The sequence below is a fragment of the Oncorhynchus nerka genome, linkage group LG7 (genome assembly GCF_034236695.1).
Source record: "Oncorhynchus nerka isolate Pitt River linkage group LG7, Oner_Uvic_2.0, whole genome shotgun sequence".
NCBI classification, from domain to species: Eukaryota; Metazoa; Chordata; class Actinopteri; order Salmoniformes; family Salmonidae; genus Oncorhynchus; species Oncorhynchus nerka.
Window position 1 is genome coordinate 9104097 of NC_088402.1, and position 19797 is coordinate 9123893.

The following is a 19797-nucleotide window of genomic DNA, read 5'->3' on the forward strand; positions in this document are numbered from 1 at the left end:
TAGAAATAGACAAAGGATGTTTTTCTCCAAAACGCGAGACTTGAAAGTCTGTCACTGACAAGTCTTACATGTGGGGAACAAAGCTGGTGTTGGACTCAGATGAATGTTTAAAGAGGAGAGGCCCTTTGGGGTATTTTTTGAGAAAACCGATGAAGCGAGGATACATCCCAAATTGCTCCGTATTCCCGAAAATAGTGCACTACTTTTGCAAAAAGCCTTATAGGCTCTATTCAAAAGTAATACGCTATATAGGGTGCCATTTGGAATGCAGTATATGGAAAATGTGTTTTATATTCATCATCTTTTGCTTTAGTTGGGTATCTGGCTAGGAAAGTAGAAGCTAGAAAGTACAGTTAGCCTAGCTATCCTCCAGAACTGTAGTTAGCCTAGCTATCCTCCAGAACTGTAGTTAGCCTAGCTATCCTCCAGAACTGTAGTTAGCCTAGCTATCCTCCAGAACTGTCTTACTGACTTGACAATCAGCTGGTTGTTACATGGTTAAACATTATTTATCATATTTGCTGAAAATCTCGTGGCTTTTTTTTATCAATTATTTTATTAAATCATTGCTTATTGAAGTTCTTGTCCCTCGTTATGAATGTCAAGACAATGATTTGTTTAGCTGAATGGAACAAACGAGAACTAACAGCCAGCCTGTTTGGTTAGCAACTTCAGAACCTCAGAACTAACAGCCAGCCTGTTTGGTTAGCAACTTCAGAACCTCAGAACTAACAGCCAGCCTCTTTGGTTAGCAACTTCAGAACCTCAGAACTAACAGCCAGCCTGTTTGGTTAGCAACTTCAGAACCTCAGAACTAACAGCCAGCCTGTTTGGTTAGCATCTTCAGAACCGCAGAACTAACAATCAGCTTGTTTGGTTTAGCAACTACAGGACCTCAGAACTAATAATCAGCCTGTTTGGTTAGCAACTACAGAACCTCAGAACTAACAATCAGCTTGTTTGGTTAGCAACTTCAAAACCTCAGAACTAACAATCAGCCTGTTTGGTTTAGCAACTTCAGAACCTCAGAACTAACAATCAGCTTGTTTGGTTAGCAACTTCAGAACCTCAGAACTAATAATCAGCCTGTTTGGTTAGCAACTACAGAACCTCAGAACTAACAATCAGCTTGTTTGGTTAGCAACTTCAGAACCTCAGAACTAACAGCCAACCTGGTTGGTTAGCAACTTCAGAACCTCAGAACTAACAATCAGCTTGTTTGGTTAGCAACAAATCCAGGCCCTGCAGTGCCTAGCTCCACTCCTATTCCCCAGGCGCTCTCTTTTGATGACTTCTGTAACCGTAATAGCCTTGGTTTCATGCATGTTAACATTAGAAGCCTCCTCCCTAAGTTTGTTCTATTCACTGCTTTAGCACACTCTGCCAACCCGGATGTTCTAGCTGTGTCTGAATCCTGGCTTAGGGAGACCACCAAAAATTCAGAAATTTTAATTCCAAACGACAACATTTTCAGACAAGATAGAACTGCCAAAGGGGGCGGTGTTGCAATCTACTGCAAAGATAGCCTGCAGAGTTCTGTCCTACTATCCAGGTCTGTAACCAAACAATTTGAACTTTTAAAAATCCACCTCTCTAAAAAACAAGTCTCTCACCGTTGCCGCCTGCTATAGACCACCCTCTGCCCCCAGCTGTGCTCTGGACACCATATGTGAACTGATTGCCCCCCATCTATCTTCAGAGCTCGTGCTGCTAGGCGACCTAAACTGGAACATGCTTAACACCCCAGCCATCCTACAATCTAAACTTGATGCCCTCAATCTCACACAAATTATCAATGAACCTACCAGGTACCTCCCCAAAGCCTTAAACACGGGCACCCTCATAGATATCATCCTAACCAACTTCCCCTCTAAATACACCTCTGCTGTCTTCAACCAAGATCTCAGTGATCACTGCCTCATTGCCTGCATCCGTAATGGGTCAGCGGTCAAACGACCTCCACTCATCACTGTATAACGCTCCCTGAAACACTTCAGCGAGCAGGCCTTTCTAATCGACCTGGCCGGGGTATCCTGGAAGGATATTGATCTCATCCCGTCAGTAGAGGATGCCTGGATATTTAAAAAAGAAATGCCTTCCTAACCATCTTAAATAAACATGCCCCATTCAAGAAATTTAGAACCAGGAACAGATATAGCCCTTGGTTCTCCCCAGACCTGACTGCTCTTAACCAACACAAAAACATCCTATGGCGTTCTGCATTAGCATCGAACAGCCCCCGTGATATGCAGCTGTTCAGGGAAGCTAGAAACCATTATACACAGGCAGTTAGAAAAGCCAAGGCTAGCTTTTTCAAGCAGAAATTTGCTTCCTGCAACACTAACTCAAAAAAGTTATGGGACACTGTAAAGTCCATGGAGAATAAGAACACCTCCTCCCAGCTGCCCACTGCACTGAAGATAGGAAACACTGTCACCACTGATAAATCCACCATAATTGAGAATTTCAATAAGCATTTTTCTACGGCTGGCCATGCTTTCCACCTGGCTACTCCTACCCCGGTCAACAGCACTGCGCCCCCAACAGCAACTCGCCCAAGCCTTCTCCATTTCTCCTTCTCCCAAATCCATTCAGCTGATGTTCTGAAAGAGCTGCAAAATCTGGACCCCTACAAATCAGCCGGGCTAGACAATCTGGACCCTTTCTTTCTAAAATGATCTGCCGAAATTGTTGCCACCCCTATTACTAGACGGTTCAACCTCTCTTTCGTGTCGTCTGAGATTCCCAAAGATTGGAAAGCAGCTGCGGTCATCCCCCTCTTCAAAGGGGGGGGACACTCTTGACCCAAACTGCTACAGACCTATATCTATCCTACCATGCCTTTCTAAGGTCTTCGAAAGCCAAGTCAACAAACAGATTACCGACCATTTCGAATCTCACCATACCTTCTCTGCTATGCAATCTGGTTTCAGAGCTGGTCATGGGTGCACCTCAGCCACGCTCAAGGTCCTAAACGATATCTTAACCGCCATCGATAAGAAACATTACTGTGCAGCCGTATTCATTGATCTGGCCAAGGCTTTCGACTCTGTCAATCACCACATCCTCATCGGCAGACTCAACAGCCTTGGTTTCTCAAATGATTGCCTCGCCTGGTTCACCAACTACTTCTCTGATAGAGTTCAGTGTGTCAAATCGGAGGGTCTGCTGTCCGGACCTCTGGCAGTCTCTATGGGGGTGCCACAGGGTTCAATTCTTGGACCGACTCTCTTCTCTGTATACATCAATGAGGTCGCTCTTGCTGCTGGTGAGTCTCTGATACACCTCTACGCAGACGACACCATTCTGTATACTTCCGGCCCTTCTTTGGACACCGTGTTAACAACCCTCCAGGCAAGCTTCAATGCCATACAACTCTCCTTCCGTGGCCTCCAATTGCTCTTAAATACAAGTAAAACTAAATGCATGCTCTTCAACCGATCGCTACCTGCACCTACCCGCCTGTCCAACATCACTACTCTGGACGGCTCTGACTTAGAATACGTGGACAACTACAAATACTTAGGTGTCTGGTTAGACTGTAAACTATCCTTCCAGACCCATATCAAACATCTCCAATCCAAAGTTAAATCTAGAATTGGCTTCCTATTTCGCAACAAAGCATCCTTCACTCATGCTGCCAAACATACCCTTGTAAAACTGACCATCCTACCAATCCTCGACTTTGGCGATGTCATTTACAAAATAGCCTCCAATACCCTACTCAACAAATTGGAAGCAGTCTATCACAGTGCAATCCGTTTTGTCACCAAAGCCCCATATACTACCCACCATTGCGACCTGTACGCTCTCGTTGGCTGGCCCTCGCTTCATACTCGTCGCCAAACCCTCTGGCTCCATGTCATCTACAAGACCCTGCTAGGTAAAGTCCCCCCTTATCTCAGCTCGCTGGTCACCATAGCATCTCCCACCTGTAGCACACGCTCCAGCAGGTAAATCTCTCTAGTCACCCCCAAAACCAATTCTTTCTTTGGCCGCCTCTCCTTCCAGTTCTCTGCTGCCAATGACTGGAACGAACTACAAAAATCTCTGAAACTGGAAACACTTATCTCCCTCACTAGCTTTAAGCACCAACTGTGTGAGCAGCTCACAGACTACTGCACCTGTACATAGCCCACCTATAATTTAGCCCAAACAACTACCTCTTTCCCAACTGTATTTAATTTATTTATTTATTTTGCTCCTTTGCACCCCATTATTTTTATTTCTACTTTGCACATTCTTCCATTGCAAAACTACCATTCCAGTGTTTTACTTGCTATATTGTATTTACTTTGCCACCATGTTCTTTTTTGCCTTTACCTCCCTTCTCACCTCATTTGCTCACATTGTATATAGACTTGTTTATACTGTATTATTGACTGTATGTTTGTTTTACTCCATGTGTAACTCTGTGTCGTTGTATCTGTCGAACTGCTTTGCTTTATCTTGGCCAGGTCGCAATTGTAAATGAGAACTTGTTCTCAACTTGCCTACCTGGTTAAATAAAGGTGAAATAAATAAAAAAATTATAAATAAAAAACTTCAGAACCTCAGAACTAACAGCCAGCCTGTTTGGTTAGCAACGTCAAAACCTCAGAACTAACAGCCAGCCTGTTTGGTTGGCAACTTCAGAACTAACAACCAGCTTGTTTGGTTAGCAACTTCAGAACCTCAGAACTAACAATCAGTCTGGTTGGTTAGCAACTTCAGAACCTCAGAACTAACAACTAGCTTGTTTGGTTAGCAACTTCAGAACCTCAGAACTAACAGCCAGCCTGTTTGGTTAGCAACTGCAGAAGCTCAGAACTAACAGCCAGCCTGTTTGGTTGGCAACTTCAGAACTAACAACTAGCTTGTTTGGTTAGCAACTTCAGAACCTCAGAACTAACAGCCAGCCTGTTTGGTTAGCAACTTCAGAACCTCAGAACTAACAATCAGTCTGGTTGGTTAGCAACTTCAGAACCTCAGAACTAACAACTAGCTTGTTTGGTTAGCAACTTCAGAACCTCAGAACTAACAGCCAGCCTGTTTGGATAGCAACTTCAGAAGCTCAGAACTAACAGCCAGCCTGTTTGGTTGGCAACTTCAGAACCTCAGAACTAACAATCAGTCTGGTTGGTTAGCAACTTCAGAACCTCAGAACTAACAACTAGCTTGTTTGGTTAGCAACTTCAGAACCTCAGAACTAACAACTAGCTGGTTTGGTTAGCAACTTCAGAACCTCAGAACTAACAACTAGCTGGTTTGGTTAGCAACTTCAGAACCTCAGAACTAACAACCAGCTTGTTTGGTTAGCATCTTCAGAACCTCAGAACTAACAACTGGCTATTGCCCGGACTACATCGCAACGATTTAAATGAAACCATCCAGCAACATTGACAGAACTGTGGGAAGCTTTGAAGTCAAAATGGGCCAGCATCCCTGTGGAACGCATTCAACACCTTGTTGAGTCAAAATGGGCCAGCATCCCTGTGGAACGCTTTCAACACCTTGTAGAGTCAACATGGGCCAGCATCCCTGTGGAACGCTTTCCACACCTTGTAGAGTCAACATGGGCCAGCATCCCTGTGGAACGCTTTCAACACCTTGTTGAGTCAACATGGACCAGCATCCCTGTGGAACGCTTTCAACACCTTATTGAGTCAACATGGGCCAGCATCCCTGTGGAACGCTTTCAACACCTTGTAGAGTCAACATGGGCCAGGATCCCTGTGGAACGCTTTCAACACCTTGTAGAGTCAACATGGACCAGCATCCCTGGGGAACGCTTTCAACACCTTGTTGAGTCAACATGGGCCAGCATCCCTGGGGAACGCTTTCAACACCTTGTAGAGTCAACATGGGCCAGCATCCCTGTGGAACGCCTTCAACACCTTGTTGAGTCAACATGGGCCAGCATCCCTGTGGAACGCTTTCAACACCTTGTAGAGTCAACATGGACCAGCATCCCTGGGGAACGCTTTCAACACCTTGTTGAGTCAACATGGGCCAGCATCCCTGTGGAACGCTTTCAACACCTTGTTGAGTCAACATGGGCCAGCATCCCTGTGAAACGCTTTCAACACCTTGTTGAGTCAAAATGGACCAGCATCCCTGTGGAACGCTTTTGACACCTTGTTGAGTCAACATGGACCAGCATCCCTGGGGAACGCTTTCAACACCTTGTTGAGTCAACATGGGCCAGCATCCCTGTGGAACGCTTTCAACACCTTATTGAGTCAACATGGGCCAGCATCCCTGTGGAACGCTTTCAACACCTTGTTGAGTCAACATGGACCAGCATCCCTGGGGAACGCTTTCAACACCTTGTTGAGTCAACATGGACCAGCATCCCTGTGGAACGCTTTCGATACCTTGTTGAGTCAACATGGACCAGCATCCCTGTGGAACGTTTTCGACACCTTGTTGAGTCAACATGGGCCAGCATCCCTGTGGAACGCTTTCAACACCTTGTTGAGTCAACATGGACCAGCATCCCTGTGGAACGTTTTCGACACCTTGTAGAGTCAACATGGGCCAGCATCCCTGTGGAACGCCTTCAACACCTTGTTGAGTCAACATGGGCCAGCATCCCTGTGGAACGCTTTCAACACCTTGTAGAGTCAACATGGACCAGCATCCCTGGGGAACGCTTTCAACACCTTGTTGAGTCAACATGGGCCAGCATCCCTGTGGAACGCTTTCAACACCTTGTTGAGTCAACATGGGCCAGCATCCCTGTGAAACGCTTTCAACACCTTGTTGAGTCAAAATGGACCAGCATCCCTGTGGAACGCTTTTGACACCTTGTTGAGTCAACATGGACCAGCATCCCTGGGGAACGCTTTCAACACCTTGTTGAGTCAACATGGGCCAGCATCCCTGTGGAACGCTTTCAACACCTTATTGAGTCAACATGGGCCAGCATCCCTGTGGAATGCTTTCAACACCTTGTTGAGTCAACATGGACCAGCATCCCTGGGGAACGCTTTCAACACCTTGTTGAGTCAACATGGACCAGCATCCCTGTGGAACGCTTTCGATACCTTGTTGAGTCAACATGGACCAGCATCCCTGTGGAACGTTTTCGACACCTTGTTGAGTCAACATGGGCCAGCATCCCTGTGGAACGCTTTCAACACCTTGTTGAGTCAACATGGACCTGCATCCCTGGGGAACGCTTTCAACACCTTGTTGAGTCCATGCCCTTACAAGTTGAGGCTGTTCAAAGGGGGGGGGTGCAACTCAATATCAGGAAGGTGTTCCTAATGTTTGATAGACTCAGTTAAGGGATCTCCTGTCACAGATCGTTCTTTTCCGTCCCAAATGCAATGTTCTGGATTGTCCTGGAAGCCTATTGCTATTCCGTCTGCAATCTCAGCAAGACCAGAAAACGCACATGTTTGCAGTTGTCAGGACCTGTTAATCCTCAAACAGGAGATACTGTTAAAGCAGGATGACAAAAAGGTATGAGCAGACATGCCCGCCCACACACACACACACACACACACACACACACACACACACACACACACACACACACACACACACGCTCAAACACACACACACACACACACACACGATCAAACACACACACACACACACACGCTCAAACACACACACACACGTACGCACACACACACACACAATTTCACTCACAGAATCATTCTCACAGTGTGTCCCAAAGCTTAACATTACATGAGATAAGCCATCAGCTCTACAGTGCGGCCTTTGAATGATAAACACAGTCAAAATTGAAAGCCCTCAATATACGACTGAATATACAATGAAATGAAGAAGAAACGAGCTGTATTTTCCAGACGTTGTTTTGCAGTAGAATACAGGAAATAAACATTTAGTTTGTTTTTTAATTTTTTATTTTTTTTTGCTGGCAGGGGTCTCCTATTTTCTGGCTTCATAAAAAGATGTCAAATCTGGTGGCTAAAAGACAAGAGGGATCAATCAGAGACATAAAGATGAAGAGCAGAATGTGTCACTGTCTATCACGGTGACACACTCTACTTGTTCACCGCAACCTCCAAAAGAAACTGGAGACGTTTGACAGAACTGCAGGCAACATGGCGTAGTCTGGCCTCTTGTTTTATTTGATTTGACTATATAGTCTCTGACATTTCTCAACCAAACAACAAACAGAGGCAGAGAGAAACAACTTGTTTTTATTTTTTTTTGACTTTGATATTAAACTCATGGTGGCTTTATGATTTGATACCAAACTCCTGTGGACTTTTCTTCTTTGAGAAAACAAGTGCATAAGAACAAAGGAAATGATGTTTGTTTATTTTCAGATTCCTCTGATTCCTCTGATTCTGGGTACTTTGTGGCTTGTGTGTTATGTGGGTATGTGTGTGTGTGTGTGTGTGTGTGTGTGTGTGTGTGTGTGTGTGTGTGTGTGTGTGTGTGTGTGTGTGTGTGTGTGTGTGTGCGTGTGCGTGTGTGAGATGGGTAGAGGGTTGTGTGTGTGTGTCTGTGAGATGGGTAGAGGGTTGTGTGTGTGTGTGTGTGTGTGTGTGTGTGTGTGTGTGAGAGATGGGGAGAGGGTTGTGTGTGTGTGTGTGTGAGAGAGATGGGGAGAGGGTTGTGTGTGTGTGTGTGTGTGTGTGTGTGTGTGTGTGTGTGTGTGTGTGTGTGTGTGTGTGTGTGTGTGTGTGTGTGTGTGTGTGTGTGTGTGTGTGTGTGTGTGTGTGTGTGTGTGATTGTTGAAAGTGTTCATCAAGGTGTGATTGGAGAGGAATAAACAGTTCCACTCATCAAAGGACAGATGAACACAACACCCCCTCTCTACCCACACACACAGTCACACAACCTCCCCCTCTCTACCCACACACACAGTCACACAACCCCCCTCTCTACCCACACACACAGTCACACAACCTCCCCCTCTCTACCCACACACACAGTCACACAACACCCCCTCTCTACACACACACACAGTCACACAACCTCCCCCTCTCTACCCACACACACAGTCACACAACCCCCTCTCTACCCACACACACAGTCACACAACCCCCCTCTCTACCCACACACACAGTCACACAACCCCCCTCTCTACCCACACACACAGTCACACAACCCCCCTCTCTACCCACACACACAGTCACACAACCCCCCTCTCTACCCACACACACAGTCACACAACCCCCTCTCTACCCACACACACAGTCACATTCTTCCTCGCTGTGCGGCCTTTCAGGTTATGTCGATATAGGACTTGTTTTACTGTGGATATAGATACTTTTGTACCTGTTTCCTCCAGCATCTTCACAAGATCCTTTGCTGTTGTTCTGGGATTGATTTGCACTTTTCTCACCAAAGTACATTCATCTCTAGGAGACAAAACACGTCTCCTTCCTGAGCGGTATGACAGCTGCGTGGTCCCATGGTGTTTATACCTGCATACTATTGTTTGTACAGATGAATGTGGTACCTTCAGGCGTTTGGAAATTGCTCTCAAGGATGAACCAGACTTGTGGAGGTCTATAATTGTTTTTTCTTAGTTCTTGGCTGATTTCTATTGGATTTCCCATGATGTCAAGCAAAGAGGCACTGAGTTTGAAGGTAGGCCTTGCAATACATACACAGGTACAACTCCAATTGACTCAAATGAAGTCAATTAGCCTATCAGAAGCTTCTAAAGCCATGACATTATTTTCTGGAATTTTCCAATCTGTTTAAAGGCACAGTCAATTTAGTGTTTTTAAACTTCTGACCCACTGGAATTGCGATAGAGTGAATTATAAGTGAAATAATATGTCTGTAAGCAATTGTTGGAAAAATAACTTGCATCATGCACAAAGTAGATCTCCTCTCCTCTCCTCTCCTCTCCTCTCCTCTCCTCTCCTCTCTTCTCAGTTGGGATGTCAGACACTACTGTACCATGTCTCCTCTCCTCGCCTCCTAGTTGGGATGTCAGACACTACTGTACCATGTCTCCTCTCCTCGCCTCCTAGTTGGGATGTCAGACACTACTGTACCATGTCTCCTCTCCTCGCCTCCTAGTTGGGATGTTAGACACTACTTTACCATGTCTCCTCTCCTCTTCTCTCCTCTCCTCTCCTCTCCTCTCTTCTCTTCATCTCATGCATCATCTAGTGAAGTTAGGAGGCTGCAGAATGCACAGAATAAAGCAGCAAGGATTGTTTTAAGGTGGAGATATGGTTCTTCTGTTGCAGTCATGCGCAGTGTTCTTGGTTGGTCATCAATCGACAAGATAATTGAAAAAAACATGCTTATTTTATTTCATAATATACATCATTTAAAAAGCCCAAGTTCTATTCACAACGGTATTCAGTTGGTAAGAGACAGACATTCAGTGAATACTAGGAATAGATTGTCCACCATCTATGTGTTGTCCAGACAGAAAAAATAAATGGGCAAAATAACATTTCTGTAACGTCGTTCGTCTGTCGAAAGAGAGGACCGAAATGCAGCGTGGTGGTTACTCATGTCTTTAATGAATGAAATGACGATACATGAAATAACTGAAATACGAAAACAACAAACGGAATGTGAAACCTATTACAGCCTATCTGGTGAACACTACACAGAGACAGGAACAATCACCCACGAAATACACACTGAACCCAGGCTACCTAAATACGGTTCCCCATCAGAGACAACAAGAATCACCTGACTCTGATTGAGAACCGCCTCAGGCAGCCAAGCCTATGCTAGACACACCCCTAATCAACCACAATCCCAATGCCTACAAAAACCCCAATAAGACAACACAATAAACCCATGTCACACCCTGGCCTGAACAAATAATTAAAGAAAACACAAAATACTAAGACCAAGGCGTGACAATTTCGATTTAGAGCAATAAAGAAATGGAATAAATTAACTGAGCAAACTAGAAACGTTTCAATATATAAGTTTAAACATTATTGAAAAACAATTTAAATATAGTATATAGAAATGTTGTGGGACTAAAGTAGATGAAGAATCAATATTTTTTTAGAGTGAGTATTTATTGGGTCATTATGTGTATTATGTATGTTTGTAATAGTGTGTTATATGTGAAAGTGTGTTTGTATTATGAATTGTATTTTAATGTTAAGGACTCTTGGAAGATTAGTCCAAATGGGGACTGAAATAGATCCTAATCAAATCAAATCCTCTTCTCTTCTCTTCCTAGTTGGGCTGTCAGACCCTACTGTACCATCTCTCCTCTCCTCTCCTCTCCTCTCTCCTCTCCTCTCCTCTCCTCTCCTCTCCTCTCCTCTCCTCTCCTCTCCTCTCCTCCTAGTTGGGCTGTCAGACCCTACTGTACCATGTCTCCTCTCCTCTCCTCTCCTCTTCTCTTCTCTTCTCTTCTCTTCTCTTCTCTTCTCTTCTCTTCTCTCCTCTCCTCCTCCTAGTTGGGCTGTCAGACCCTACTGTACCATGTCTCCTCTCCTCTCCTCTCCTCTCCTCTTCTCTTCTATTCTCTTCTCTTCTCTTCCTAGTTGGGCTGTCAGACCCTACTGTACCATGTCTCCTCTCCTCTCCTCTCCTCTCCTCTTCTCTTCTCTTCTCTTCTCTTCTCTCCTCTCCTCCTCCTAGTTGGGCTGTCAGACCCTACTGTACCATGTATCTTCTCCTCTCCTCTCCTCTCCTCTCCTCTCCTCTCCTCTCCTCTCCTCTCCTCTCCTCTCCTCTTCTCTTCTCTTCTCTTCCTAGTTGGGCTGTCAGACCCTACTGTACCATCTCTCCTCTCCTCTCCTCTCCTCTCTCTCTCCTCTCCTCTCTCCTCTCCTCTCCTCTTCTCTCCTCTTCTCTTCTCTTCCTAGTTGGGCTGTCAGACCCTACTGTACCATCTCTCCTCTCCTCTCCTCTCCTCTCCTCTCCTCTCCTCTCCTCTCCTCTCCTCTCCTCTCCTCTTCTCTCCTCTTCTCTTCTCTTCCTAGTTGGGCTGTCAGACCCTACTGTACCATGTCTCCTCTCCTCTCCTCTTCTCTCCTCTCCTCTTCTCTTCTCTTCTCTTCTCTCCTCTCCTCCTCCTAGTTGGGCTGTCAGACACTACTGTACCATCTCTCCTCTCCTCTCCTCTCCTCTCCTCTCCTCTCCTCTCCTCTCCTCTCCTCTTCTCTCCTCTTCTCTTCTCTTCCTAGTTGGGCTGTCAGACCCTACTGTACCATCTCTCCTCTCCTCTCCTCTCCTCTCCTCTCCTCTCCTCTCCTCTCCTCTCCTCTCCTCTCCTCTCCTCTCCTCCTAGTTGGGCTGTCAGACCCTACTGTACCATGTCTCCTCTCCTCTCCTCTCCTCTCCTCTCCTCTCCTCTCCTCCTAGTTGGGCTGTCAGACCCTACTGTACCATGTCTCCTCTCCTCTCCTCTCCTCTCCTCTCCTCCTCTCCTCTCCTCTCCTCTCCTCTCCTCTCTCCTCTCCTCTCCTCTCCTCTCCTCTCCTCTCCTCTCCCCTCCTCTCCTCCTAGTTGGGCTGTCAGACCCTACTGTACCATGTCTCCTCTCCTCTCCTCTTCTTCTCTCCTCCTCTCCTCTCCTCTCCTCTCCTCTCCTCTCCTCTCCTCTCCTCTCCTCTCCTCTCCTCTCCTCTCCTCCTCCTAGTTGGGCTGTCAGACCCTACTGTACCATGTCTCTCTCCTCTCCTCTCCTCTCCTCTCCTCTCCTCTCCTCTCCTCCTCTCCTCTCCTCCTCTCCTCTCCTCCTCTCCTCTCCCTCTCCTCTCCTCTCCCTCTCCTCTCCTCCTAGTTGGGCTGTCAGACCCTACTGTACCATGTCTCCTCTCCTCTCCTCTCCTCTCCTCTCCTCTCATCTCCTCTCCTCTCCTCTCCTCTCCTCTCCTGTCCTGTCCTGTCCTCTCCTCTCCTCTCCTCTCCTCTCCTCTCCTCTCCTCTCTCTCCTAGTTGGGCTGTCAGACCCTACTGTACCATGTCTCCTCTCCTCTCCTCTCCTCTCCTCTCCTCTCCTCTCCTCTCCTCTCCTCTCCTCTCCTCTCCTCCTAGTTGGGCTGTCAGACCCTACTGTACCATGTCTCCTCTCCTCTCCTCTCCTCTCCTCTCCTCTCCTCTCCTCTCCTCTCCTCTCCTCTCCTCTCCTCTCCTCCTCCTAGTTGGGCTGTCAGACCCTACTGTATCATGTCTCCTCCTAGTTGTTGTTGTTTGCTGCCTCAGTTGGTTGTATTTAGTTGTTGTTGTTCTTAGCTGCCTCAGTGGGTAGTGGGTACCAAAAACTGTTCTTGGACACCAGAACAGCGTTCACTAACCTGATTTGGATGACAATTTCTAATTCAATGAGTCAGCAGCTCTTGATGTTCTGTTTACACCGGACCGATTTTTCGAGACCCGAAAGAGGAAATGACAGCGCACGAGAGGCAATTGAATCCGCATCCTGATAAGACTAAGTTGGCGAGCAAATATTCTGCCTCTACCCTACGTTTTATTGGCAAAACGTACAGTGACTAGAACACAAACTGGACCATCTCTGTTTGCGACTAGCCTATGAATGGGATCTGTAAAATTCTATGTTTCTCAGCATTGTGGATTGTGGCTGAACACTGAACAAGGACACGGTTTTTCCATGCATCGTCAAGACCGGCAAACAGCGTCCGGTAGACGATGGGGAGAAGGGTGTGTCTCTTTTGTCAACAACAGCTGTTGCACAATCTCTAATGTTAAGGAAGTCAAACATTTTTTTTGCTGGCCTGAGTTAGAATACCTCATGGCAAGGTGCAGACTATGTACCAAGAGAGTTCAAAAAAAAAAAATCACAGCTGTCTATCTACTACCACAAACCGATGCTGGCAATAAAGTCACACTCAACAAGCTGTGTAGGGCCATTACCAAACAACAAGCTGTGTAGGGCCATTACCACTCAACAAGCTGTGTAGGGTCATTACCAAACAACAAGCTGTGTAGGGCCATTACCACTCAACAACAAGCTGTGTAGGGCCATTACCACTCAACAAGCTGTGTAGGGCCATTACCACTCAACAAGCTGTGTAGGGCCATTACCACTCAACAAGCTGTGTAGGGCCATTACCAAACAACAAGCTGTGTAGGGCCATTACCAAACAACAAGCTGTGTAGGGCCATTACCACTCAACAACAAGCTGTGTAGGGCCATTACCACTCAACAAGCTGTGTAGGGCCATTACCACTCAACAAGCTGTGTAGGGCCATTACCACTCAACAAGCTGTGTAGGGCCATTACCAAACAACAAGCTGTGTAGGGCCATTACCACTCAACAAGCTATGTAGGGCCATTACCACTCAACAAGCTGTGTAGGGCCATTACCAAACAACAAGCTGTGTAGGGCCATTACCACTCAACAAGCTGTGTAGGGCCTTTACCACTCAACAAGCTGTGTAGGGCCATTACCAAACAACAAGCTGTGTAGGGCCATTACCAACCAACAAGCTGTGTAGGGCCATTACCAACCAACAAGCTGTGTAGGGCCATTACCACTCAACAAGCTGTGTAGGGCCATTACCACTCAACAAGCTGTGTAGGGCCATTACCAAACAACAAGCTGTGTAGGGCCATTACCAAACAACAAGCTGTGTAGGGCCATTACCACTCAACAACAAGCTGTGTAGGGCCATTACCACTCAACAAGCTGTGTAGGGCCATTACCACTCAACAAGCTGTGTAGGGCCATTACCACTCAACAAGCTGTGTAGGGCCATTACCACTCAACAAGCTGTGTAGGGCCATTACCAAACAACAAGCTGTGTAGGGCCATTACCACTCAACAAGCTATGTAGGGCCATTACCACTCAACAAGCTGTGTAGGGCCATTACCAAACAACAAGCTGTGTAGGGCCATTACCACTCAACAAGCTGTGTAGGGCCTTTACCACTCAACAAGCTGTGTAGGGCCATTACCACTCAACAAGCTGTGTAGGGCCATTACCAACCAACAAGCTGTGTAGGGTCATTACCAAACAACAAGCTACGAGTGATGAGCCCAACATGGAAATGGTCTGATGAGGGTGGATGCTAAGTTAAATGACTGTATCAAAGACTGGAATTATGTTCCATGATTCATCCGATAACACTGAGGAGTACACCACATCAGTCACCGGCTTCATTAATATGTGCATTGAGAACGTCATCCCCACATTGATCTTTCGTACATATACCAACCAGAAGCCATGTATTACACGCAACGGCCTCACTGAGCTAAAGGTTAAGATGTGGCAGGGCTTGAAACTATAACACCTATTACAAAGGGAAACTCAGCCGGGAGCTGGAGGGGTACGCAAGCCTACCAAACAAGCAAAATACATTCTAAGCTCGCTTCGAGGCAAGCAACACTGAACCATGCATGAGAGCACCAGCTTCTCTGGACGACTGTGTGATCTCGCGCTCCATAGTCCATGTGAGTAAGACATTTAAACAGATTAATATTCAGACGGATTACCAGGACAGAGTATGCACTGACTTGCCTTGCTGGCAAGTATCTTCACTGACATTTTCAACCTCTTCCTGACCCAGTCTGTAGTGCCTACAGGTTTCACGCAGACCACCATAGCCCCATATGCAACATAACCCTCTAACCTGTAATAATAACTATTGACCCGTAGCACTCATGTCTGTAGCCATGAAATACCTTGAAAGGCTGATCATGGCTCACATCAACACCATCATCCCAGACACCCTGGACCCACTCCAATTTGCAAACTTCCCCAACAGATCCACAGATGATGTAATCTTTATTGCACACCACATTTTGCACTCAGGGGTGCGTGCTTAGTCCTCTCCTGTACTCCCCGCTCACCAATGACGATGACACAGCCAAAAAGGAGGTGGTCAGAGACCTCACAGTGTGGTGTCAGGACAAGAACCTCTCCCTCAACGTCAGCAAGACAAAGGAGCTGATTGTGGACAACAAGAAAATGAAGGGCCAAGCACACCCCCATCCACATCGAAGGGGGTGTAGTGGAGCGGGTCGAGAGCTTCAAGTTCCTCAATGTCCACATCCCTAAGGACGTGAAAGAATATGGCACCACAACAAACCTGCCAAGAGAGGGCCGCCCACAAAAACTCACAGACCAGGCAAGGAGGGCATTAATCAGAGAGGCAGCAGAGATACCAAAGACAACCTTGAAGGAGCTGCAAAGCTCCACAGAGGAGACTGGAGTATCTCTCCATTGGACCACTTTAATCCATACACTCCACAGAGCTGGGCTTTACGGAAGAGAGGCCAGAAAAAAATAAACGAACATGTTTAGTCTTCGCCAAAGGGCATGTGGGAGACTCCCCAAAAATATGGAAGAAGGTACTCTGGTCAGATGAGAATACAAATGAGCTTTTTGGCCATCAAGGAAAACGCTATGTCTGGCACAAACCCAACCTCTCATCCCCACAGTAAAGCATGGTGGTGGCAGCATCATGCTTTGGGGATGTTTTTCCATCGGCAGGGACTGGGGAACTGGTCACAATTGAAGGAATGATGGATAGTGCTAAATACAGGGACATTCTTGAAGGAAACCTGTTTCAGTCTTCCAGAGATTTGGGACTGAGACAGAGGTTCACCTTCCAGCAGGCCAATGACCCAAAGCATACTGCTGAAGCAACACTTGAGTAGTTTAAGGGGAAACATTTAAATGTCTTGGAATGGCCTATTGAAAGCACAGACCTCAATCCAATTGAGAATCTGTGGTATGACTTGAAGATTGCTGTCCAACAGCGGAACCCTTCCAACTTGAAGGAGCTGGAGCAGTTTAGCCATGAAGAATGGGCAAAAATCTCAGTGGCTAGATGTGTCAAGCTTATAGAGACATTCCCCAAAAGACCTGTGGCTGTAATTGCTCAGAAGGTGGCTCTATAAAATATTGACTTAGAATATTATGCAAGTTCAAGTTTCTGTTATTTTGTCTTATTTCTTGTTTGTTTCACAATAAAAAAATATGTTGCATCTTCAAAGTGGTAGGCATGTTGTGTAATTCAAATGATACAAACCCCCGAAAAATGTATTTTAATTCCAGGTTGTAAGGCAACAAAATAGGAAAAATGCCAAGAAGGGTGATTACCTTCGCAAGCCATTGTATCTATCCTGTACCCCTACCTACAGTATACTGCTGTTACTGTCTATTATCTATCCTACCTACAGTATACTGCTGTTACTGTCTATTATCTATCCTTTACCCCTACCTACAGTATACTGCTGTTACTGTCTATTATCTATCCTTTACCCCTACCTACAGTATACTGATGTTACTGTCTATTATCTATCCTTTACCCCTACCTACAGTATACTGCTGTTACTGTCTATTATCTATCCTTTACCCCTACCTACAGTATACTGCTGTTACTGTCTATTATCTATCCTACCTACAGTATACTGCTGTTACTGTCTATTATCTATCCTTTACCCCTACCTACAGTATACTGCTGTTACGGTCTATTATCTATCCTTTACCCCTACCTACAGTATACTGCTGTTACTGTCTATTATCTATCCTTTACCCCTACCTACAGTATACTGCTGTTACTGTCTTATCTATCCTTTACCCCTACCTACAGTATACTGCTGTTACTGTCTATTATCTATCCTTTACCCCTACCTACAGTATACTGATGTTACTGTCTATTATCTATCCTTTACCCCTACCTACAGTATACTGCTGTTACTGTCTATTATCTATCCTTTACCCCTACCTACAGTATACTGATGTTACTGTCTATTATCTATCCTTTACCCCTACCTACAGTATACTGCTGTTACTGTCTATTATCTATCCTTTACCCCTACCTACAGTATACTGATGTTACTGTCTATTATCTATCCTTTACCCCTACCTACAGTATACTGCTGTTACTGTCTATTATCTATCCTTTACCCCTACCTACAGTATACTGCTGTTACTGTCTATTATCTATCCTACCTACAGTATACTGCTGTTACTGTCTATTATCTATCCTTTACCCTACCTACAGTATACTGCTGTTACGGTCTATTATCTATCCTTTACCCCTACCTACAGTATACTGCTGTTACTGTCTATTATCTATCCTTTACCCCTACCTACAGTATACTGCTGTTACTGTCTTATCTATCCTTTACCCCTACCTACAGTATACTGCTGTTACTGTCTATTATCTATCCTTTACCCCTACCTACAGTATACTGATGTTACTGTCTATTATCTATCCTTTACCCCTACCTACAGTATACTGCTGTTACTGTCTATTATCTATCCTTTACCCCTACCTACAGTATACTGCTGTTACTGTCTATTATCTATCCTACCTACAGTATACTGCTGTTACTGTCTATTATCTATCCTTTACCCCCTACCTACAGTATACTGCTGTTACTGTCTATTATCTATCCTTTACCCCTACCTACAGTATACTGCTGTTACTGTCTATTATCTATCCTTTACCCCTACCTACAGTATACTGCTGTTACTGTCTTATCTATCCTTTACCCCTACCTACAGTATACTGCTGTTACTGTCTATTATCTATCCTTTACCCCTACCTACAGTATACTGCTGTTACTGTCTTATCTATCCTTTACCCCTACCTACAGTATACTGCTGTTACTGTCTATTATCTATCCTTTACCCCTACCTACAGTATACTGCTGTTACTGTCTATTATCTATCCTTTACCCCTACCTACAGTATACTGCTGTTACTGTCTATTATCTATCCTTTACCTACCTACAGTATACTGCTGTTACTGTCTATTATCTATCCTTTACTCCTACCTACAGTATACTGCTGTTACTGTCTATTATCTATCCTTTACCCCTACCTACAGTATACTGCTGTTACTGTCTATTATCTATCCTTTACCCCTACAGTATACTGCTGTTACTGTCTATTATCTATCCTTTACCCCTACCTACAGTATACTGCTGTTACTGTCTATTATCTATCCTTTACCGCTACCTACAGTATACTGCTGTTACTGTCTATTATCTATCCTTTACCCCTACCTACAGTATACTGCTGTTACTGTCTATTATCTATCCTTTACACCGACCTACAGTATACTGCTGTTACTGTCTATTATCTATCCTTTACCCCTACCTACAGTATACTGCTGTTACTGTCTATTATCTATCCTTTAACCCTACCTACAGTATACTGCTGTTACTGTCTATTATCTATCCTTCACCCCTACCTACAGTATACTGCTGTTACTGTCTATTATCTATCCTTTACCCCTACCTACAGTATACTGCTGTTACTGTCTATGATCTATCCTTTACCCCTACCTACAGTATACTACTGTTACTGTCTATTATCGATCCTTTACCCCTACCTACAGTATACTGCTGTTACTGTCTATTACCTATCCTTTACCCCTACCTACAGTATACTGCTGCTACTGTCTATTATCTATCCTTTACCCCTACCTACAGTATACTGCTGTTACTGTCTATTATCTATCCTTTACCCCTACCTACAGTATACTGCTGTTACTGTCTATTATCTATCCTTTACCCCTACCTACAGTATACTGCTGTTACTGTCTATTATCTATCCTTTAGCCCTACCTACAGTATACTGCTGTTACTGTCTATTATCTATCCTTTACCCCTACCTACAGTATACTGCTGTTACTGTCTATTATCTATCCTACCTACAGTATACTGCTGTTACTGTCTATTATCTATCCTTTACCCCTACCTACAGTATACTGCTGTTACGGTCTATTATCTATCCTTTACCCCTACCTACAGTATACTGCTGTTACTGTCTATTATCTATCCTTTACCCCTACCTACAGTATACTGCTGTTACTGTCTTATCTATCCTTTACCCCTACCTACAGTATACTGCTGTTACTGTCTATTATCTATCCTTTACCCCTACCTACAGTATACTGCTGTT